Source organism: Podarcis bocagei, assembly GCF_964188305.1.
Source record: "Podarcis bocagei genome assembly, chromosome: 6".
Classification (NCBI taxonomy): domain Eukaryota; kingdom Metazoa; phylum Chordata; class Lepidosauria; order Squamata; family Lacertidae; genus Podarcis; species Podarcis bocagei.
The window spans coordinates 60317452-60324275 of NC_138130.1; the positions used below are offsets into that span (position 1 = coordinate 60317452).

Sequence of the window (6824 nt, forward strand, 5' to 3'; positions counted from 1 at the left end):
AAAAAATACTGTATGGGAAAATCCTGATCATTGCACATCATGATTACTTTAGCCCTGAATGAAACAATAACTTCTTATGCTCCTCCGAAGTTCTCTGCACTGCTTTGTTGCAATGAGGATGGCACATAAGAAACTCCCCAGATGAAATACAGAGAAATCAGCAAAAAAGATAGCAGCATGGGATAGCCTGCAGGAAAAGCAACCTAAAATTGCAGAACTGAGAAAAGTTTCCTCACTCTCAGCAGCTGACCTAATTAAAGGGCAGGCACTGAGGAACGGCACAGGGAAAGCTGCTTGCTTCAGACTCATGTTCAATGGCTTTAGGCGCTGGGGGTTATTTTTAAAGGTTTGAATTCCATGGCACTAGCTTTCTAAGTGACCTGGGCACTTGTGAAATTGAAGGTCTAATATTGGAGCATGAGTAAATCAAAATTCAAGCAGGTGTTATAACTTCCCCTTGCCGATCTGTCAGTGCACTTTAAAACTTGACCTATAATGCCCTTGTTATTCTGGTTCCAGAATACACTTTTGGCAGAGAATGATCATCGTGACTAATTGCTTGAGGATATTAGGGATGTGCATGAGTGAATGTTTGGATGAGAATCTGTCACATTTTCATTCATGATTCAGGCTAGATAAATGTCTTAGGATACTGGTAACCAACCACTATGAGCATCTGCCGCCGCCCTTTAAAAAACTCCAGTTGAGCACCTTAAAATTCATGGCATTTAGAATTACAAGTACTTAAAAGAAGAAGAAAAGGCTATGAAAACTAATCTTGGGCATAAAATTTCAGTTCCAGAGCAAATTCTTGGCCCATGTAAGTTAAAACAAAAAAGAGGAGAAGGGGAAAAATATCTGATCCCAAATGCTCTTCCATCATAAATGTCTTTTAATGTTGGAAGGAATCTATGCCGTTTTTTTTCCAGCCTTTGAATCATAGAGCTCCGGAGAGCTCCAGGCAAGAGAAAATACTGTCAAAAGGGAATTGTCAAAAAGAAAGAGTTATTTAAACTCAGAGTTCTATTCTATTTACTTTTATTTTATATAGCAGATATTAATTATTATTGCATAAATTCCATTCACTGGGCCATTTGCACATGCCTCATGGCAGGTGGGCAAAACCTTTGGCGCGTCAGATGTTGCTGAACTACAGCTTCCTGGAAAGCAGGGCCAATGGTCAGCAATGATGGGAGCTGTAATTGAGTAACATCTGGAGAACCACAGGTTCTCCATCTCAGCCATATGAGGTGGAAGGTGAAGCCATTTTGCTTTACATAGATATGTGGAAGTGAGTTGTGATTAGCTTATAAGGAGGAAACTAATATTATGCTTACAACCTGGCCGACATGCTCTGTTCTTATTTTGTATCAAAATGTCGACAATATGGTTTTTGGGTAGGGGTTTAGTGTCTAAGTCTTACTCCTTCTCATTTAGTGTGTGAGCACTTCTAAATCACACTAAACATGATTAATAACAATACAGATAAAATGTTTAGCATTTTTCAGAATCTAGTGATAACACAACATACAAGTTCCATTATTTGTATTTTCATTTAAAGCCACCAAAGGTGACTTTTTTCTTATCATTTTTTTCTTCCTTTTTTATTCAGTCACTTTCAGCTTGTCCTAAGACTAGCTTGTATGAAGCGAAAGAATTTTAATTGGAATACCATTGCCCCCTACTGTTATGCACATCTTTCTTTGCCTCTCAAGGCGATCTGAATTTCTGGTGTCATTTTATCTTTGACATTTATTTTGCCCCATCACCAATCCTAGATTACCTTGCTATCTTTTTCTACCCTTTTACTGCCTGTTTGAAAAGGAACTGTTATTCTGACACAACAGGTCCCATTAGAATGTTGCCTTCATCCAGTGGAGAAGTAATATGTGTCCTGTCTTGCAGGAGTTAGACAACGTAAGGCCTGTCAGCTGCATCCAGACCAGCAAATGGATCACCCTTGGGAAAACCTTTCCTTCGGGTCAGGGCAGCATGAAGGTATGGGCAGTATCTGCCTCTGAGGGCAAGAGGAGCAAACTGCCTCAGGTTGAGAACATTCTGGATATCATATATGGCCTCTCCCTTCCACAGCAAGTTTGAACAGGAATACGAGGAGCTGTTACAATTCCCATGGCTGCTGAAATATCCTCTTTACAGCCATCTGCATGCTAACATGACTGTCAGAGAAGAATTACGATACTGTTACACATATCCCACTTATCTGAGCAGTGAGAACTTCTGGACTGCAGCACACAGTCAGTTTCTGTTTCTGTAGGCTGTGTCATTTTTTTTGAGATATAAGGTCTTATTTATAAGTTAAGTTTATATACAACTTAACTTAAACAGGTGTTCCAACTGGTTCCCATCAGATTACTAGAGGGAGACAACCTTATTCAAAAAATAAAAAATAGAAAGTTATTATCCAATTTAAACAGAAACCAATTAAAATGTAAGCATTTTCTCATACTAGTCCTTGCCCTGCTTTTCTCTTGTTGTGTTGAGTATATCCACTGATTCTGGTAGAATTTAGTTACATTAAGAAAAAGCATATAGAAAATGACATATTATCTTCTTAAGAAATAAGGAGGAAGTCCTGCTGAATCAGACTAAGGGCCCATCTAATCTTGCTTTCTGTTTTCACAGTGGACAACCAGGACAAACACATAGGATATTCCTACCTGGTATTTGAAATCATCCCAAGACTAACTAAAGGACCCATATTCAGCTCGATTTGGTTCTAGAATTAGGATTTGGCTGAAGCAATTGTACACCCCTAGAATATATACACTTTTATTGTCAGTATCTCAGCTCACAGTCAGAGGTAAACTGGCCTCCCCCGGGCAATTGAGTGAGATACTTGTTTACCTTCCGTCTGCTACTCCCGGCAGGCTAGGTCGTAAACCGGCGATTCTCCTCATTAGACATGAGGAGAACACACCCTCTGCTTCTCTCTCCTTGCTTTCCCCCCAGGGAGGGGAAATGAGACAGACAGGAGTCCTATTTACATGTTTTATTCCTGTCATTCAGCAGTACATAGAAAACGTGACTGCACCCTTCAGACTCCATCAGAAGAGTCACCACTCCGCCCCTGTACTTCCAGCACAGGTCAGATGACACTCTGAGCTAACATCCGGTGCTCAGTACAGAGAATAGACTCCCCCTTTTTCCCAACAGTACAGTTGCAAACCACAACATCCTGTTTTGCATTCCAGCCATCTGGAGCTGGCTTTTGCCTTGCTGCTTTTATCCAACATTTATGTCCCAGTAAATATCATTAATTATTTTTAAAGACTATTTATATCCCACCTTTCCAACAGAATATTGCTCACAGTGGGAAACAATGATAGGAAACTAATCAACCTTGAGAGTAAATCATATTAAAAATGCACAACAAAAATCACACACCAAAGAAATAAACAGCACTAATAACAAAGACAGCACTAGCTATAGCTACAATTAGCAGAAACATTTCCAAAAAGCACATTGCTTTAAAAAAGAAATATTTCAGTGTTGAGTGAAACAATATGTTAACTTCATCTGCAACATAGACAAAGTTTACATGATTAACCAAAGAGCTGAGGATCTTGTGAACTGGCTCAAAACATGGATTATTGAAAGCATAAATAACAACTAAATATGAAGAAACATGAACACAATAATGATTGCATCATTGGCAGAGCCTTTAGCAGAAGGTAATGTTAACTTTTGTTTTGTTTCCCCCACCCCCCTCACATTTTCTCCTATTGTCAGATATCTCATCTGAGGACCTGAACTACTGGCCCATCCACTCTCTTCTGACCACACATCTGGCAGCCTAAGCAAGGCATGTCAGTAAGTCCATATGCCAGGTCCAGTATATCCAGCTCCTCCTCACTGATGGTGTTTGCTTGTCAGAATGCATTGACCTTGAAGATATGATGGTGAGTGGAGCAAGCCAATAGGCCTTCACATACACCAAAGCTGTTGATTCCTAAGGGCTTTTCTCAAATGCAACAATAGATCTCCCTTTGCTTTTATTAAAACACAATGAGATTCTAAATGAATCTGCATGAATGAACTGGATGCATGTCAATCTATGGAAAACAATCAATGAGATCAAAAGAGAAAGGATTTTGGAATGGATGAAAAACATCAACACTTTATCTTTCTATCTTTTGGTTTATTACTCCAATTGGGCTCAACAGAGCTTCCTATAGACCATTAAAAAGGCAGTTGGAGTTTTCAACCCATTACCAGGGCAGAAATATCCAAAACATCCCTTATAAAACAGCAGGGGATCTGGCTGAAATTAGCACAAATTACAATATATCCTACTTTGAAGGTGAGGAAAAGAGACAAGGTTGTAATTATATAAATGACTATGGGGGAAAATGTGGTACTGTATACAGTATATTCAGAGTAATGGGAAACAGTAATTGGAGGCAACGTACATAGAGCTGATAATTTTCTCTTCTCTCTTTATCTGTTATACCCTTTAGCACTATCTAACTTTTGCTTTTATATTATTATTCAGATTTATAAATATGCAGTACTCCATTCCACATTATTGCAACATTGAGAAGGCAGACTGCATTGACTGCGACTGACGATGCTGCTGTGACTAAGTTACAGTTGCTGTGGAAACCATTTTATTTTTACTTTTTTATGAATTTTGAAGATTACACCTTAATACCGCATTAACATGGTCAATGGAAAGGAACACAAAAATTGTCAAAAAGGTAATCCGTTTCAGGTTGGTATAAGAAAAAGAAGACAATCATATTATTACTACAATGAGTTGATAAGAACAGGTGAGCACAATAGTTCTCTTGCTAGGGAGTGCATTTCACTAAGAAGAAGAAACAGGCCATTGCTGGAAAAGGTGTGTTCTCCTCTGTCCACCCCACCCACCTCTAGGTGTTGACTATCTGCATAGGGCGAGTTAGATCTACATAATCATCCTTTGTAATCATGCACCTTTCTTCCCAACAGCTTTATTGACTGATGGCACTGACAACTCTCAAGTGCTAACTTCCCATGGTAGGAGTACCCAGAATCTTTCAGTCTCTTAAGTCATTCCTTGAATGTGTGGAGCAGGGATGGGTAGCTGGTGGCCCTCCAGATATCGCTGGACTCTGACATGCATCAGCCCTAGCCAGCATGGCTCATGGAATGGGGACCCCCCCAAGGTCCCAGGGGGTGCATTACAACAATTAAACAATAACTAAAACATATTAAAACCAGTCTAATTACAGAAATAAGGTGGGTCTTACAAATATACACCTCAGATGTCAAAAGCCAGGGCAAAGAGGCATATTTTGAGAAGAAGAAGAAGAAGAGGAGTTTGGATTTGATATCCCGCCTTTCACTCCCCTTCAGGAGTCTCAAAGCGGCTAACAATCTCCTTTCCCTTCCTCCCCCACAACAAACACTCTGTGAGGTGAGTGGGGCTGAGAGACTTCAAAGAAGTGTGACTGGCCCAAGGTCACCCAGCAGCTGCATGTGGAGGAGCGGAGACGCGAACCCGGTTACCCAGATTACGTGACTACCGCTCTTAACCACTACACCACACTGGCTCTCTGAGCATTTGCTGAAAGCTGTATAATGAAGATGCCAGATGGACCATAAATATCAAGTCAACAACTTCCTTTTTTAAAGCAAACCTTATTTCTTCAGTGCTTATTTCATTGGATATTTGTATTTAAGGTTCTTATGATGTCCATTAAAGTTGTACGGTATGTCTTAACTATAGACTACAAAAGACTTTTGAAGAAAGAGGGACCCGGGTTTATTTTTTTCTCAGCTATAAATTGGCATGTAGGGAATGGGGGGAAGCTGGCCAGGAGAAATCTACCCAGCTTCCTTGACCTCTAAAGAATCACATGTAAAAACTTTTGAAAAGTATTGTCATCAGTGATTACTTTTCCTATTATTATTTTTAAAACTGTTTTGAGTATCGCTATTGCAATAAACTTTTTGGCATAATTTCCTTTTAGATTTTGGACACGTTGCTGTAAAGAAAATAACCTTTTTGTAGACTCTTGGTCATGGGAAACGATAATAGCACTGGAAATCCAATAAGCTTTATGATGTAAATATGCATTCCCTAACCATTCTATAATGTACATTATAGCAATTTGAATTAAGTGACTTTTAAAAACATTGATTATTGATTTGCTAAACTATCCAGCAAGCCAGTAGACCTTACTTGTTTCTGTAATTTTATATAAAAAAAATACAAATACAAATTAGAAGTACTGAAGGTATATTTATACCCTGAGTGATTTTAAATGTTGGATGTCTAGGCAAAAGTTCATTTTTAAAAAATTAAGAAGTTTTTAATGGATTCTGGTTTTAGGAATTGCTTTTAATCTATTCATTTGGAAATTCCTTGTAAATCTTTTAATGTGGAAATTACCATTTGTGCCACAGGCTAATCCACCAAATCCATCTCTGTTCTATTTGGCTGAGAACGGCACATATTTCTTGAATGTTGTACATTTGTATCTTGATTGTCCTCCCAGGAGCTCAAGACTGCACATTATCTCCCCTTTCCCCCTTTTATCTTCACAACATCCCTGTGAAGCAAACTAGGCTGATGTAGTACAGACACCAAAGTGGTGAAACAGCACATACATAGACTATTTCTTGCTTGGTATATCATGTCCTCCCTAAAAGAGGGCACGTGTTGTGGTGAGGCCGGGAGACCGACCTCCTGTGCTGTGGGTGGGTAAGATTGGATAGCCACAACACCCAACTGGTAGATCCCTCGATGTTGGGTTTAATCTGGCCAATGGGGCACAGTCCAAACGGATCAAGGGACCTATAAATACCTATGCACGTGA

The 6824-nt window shown here is 39.3% G+C and overlaps 1 long non-coding RNA gene across 1 annotated transcript; it reads left to right on the forward strand.

The window, feature by feature from the left end:
• Nucleotides 1–1909: 1909 nt before the first annotated feature.
• LOC308589183 lies at nt 1910–5273 on the forward strand. The gene is made up of 3 exons (XR_014009135.1): nt 1910–1998; nt 3751–3920; nt 4514–5273. It is a non-coding gene; the product is annotated as an uncharacterized lncRNA (long non-coding RNA).
• The last annotated feature ends 1551 nt before the right edge of the window (nt 5274–6824 follow it).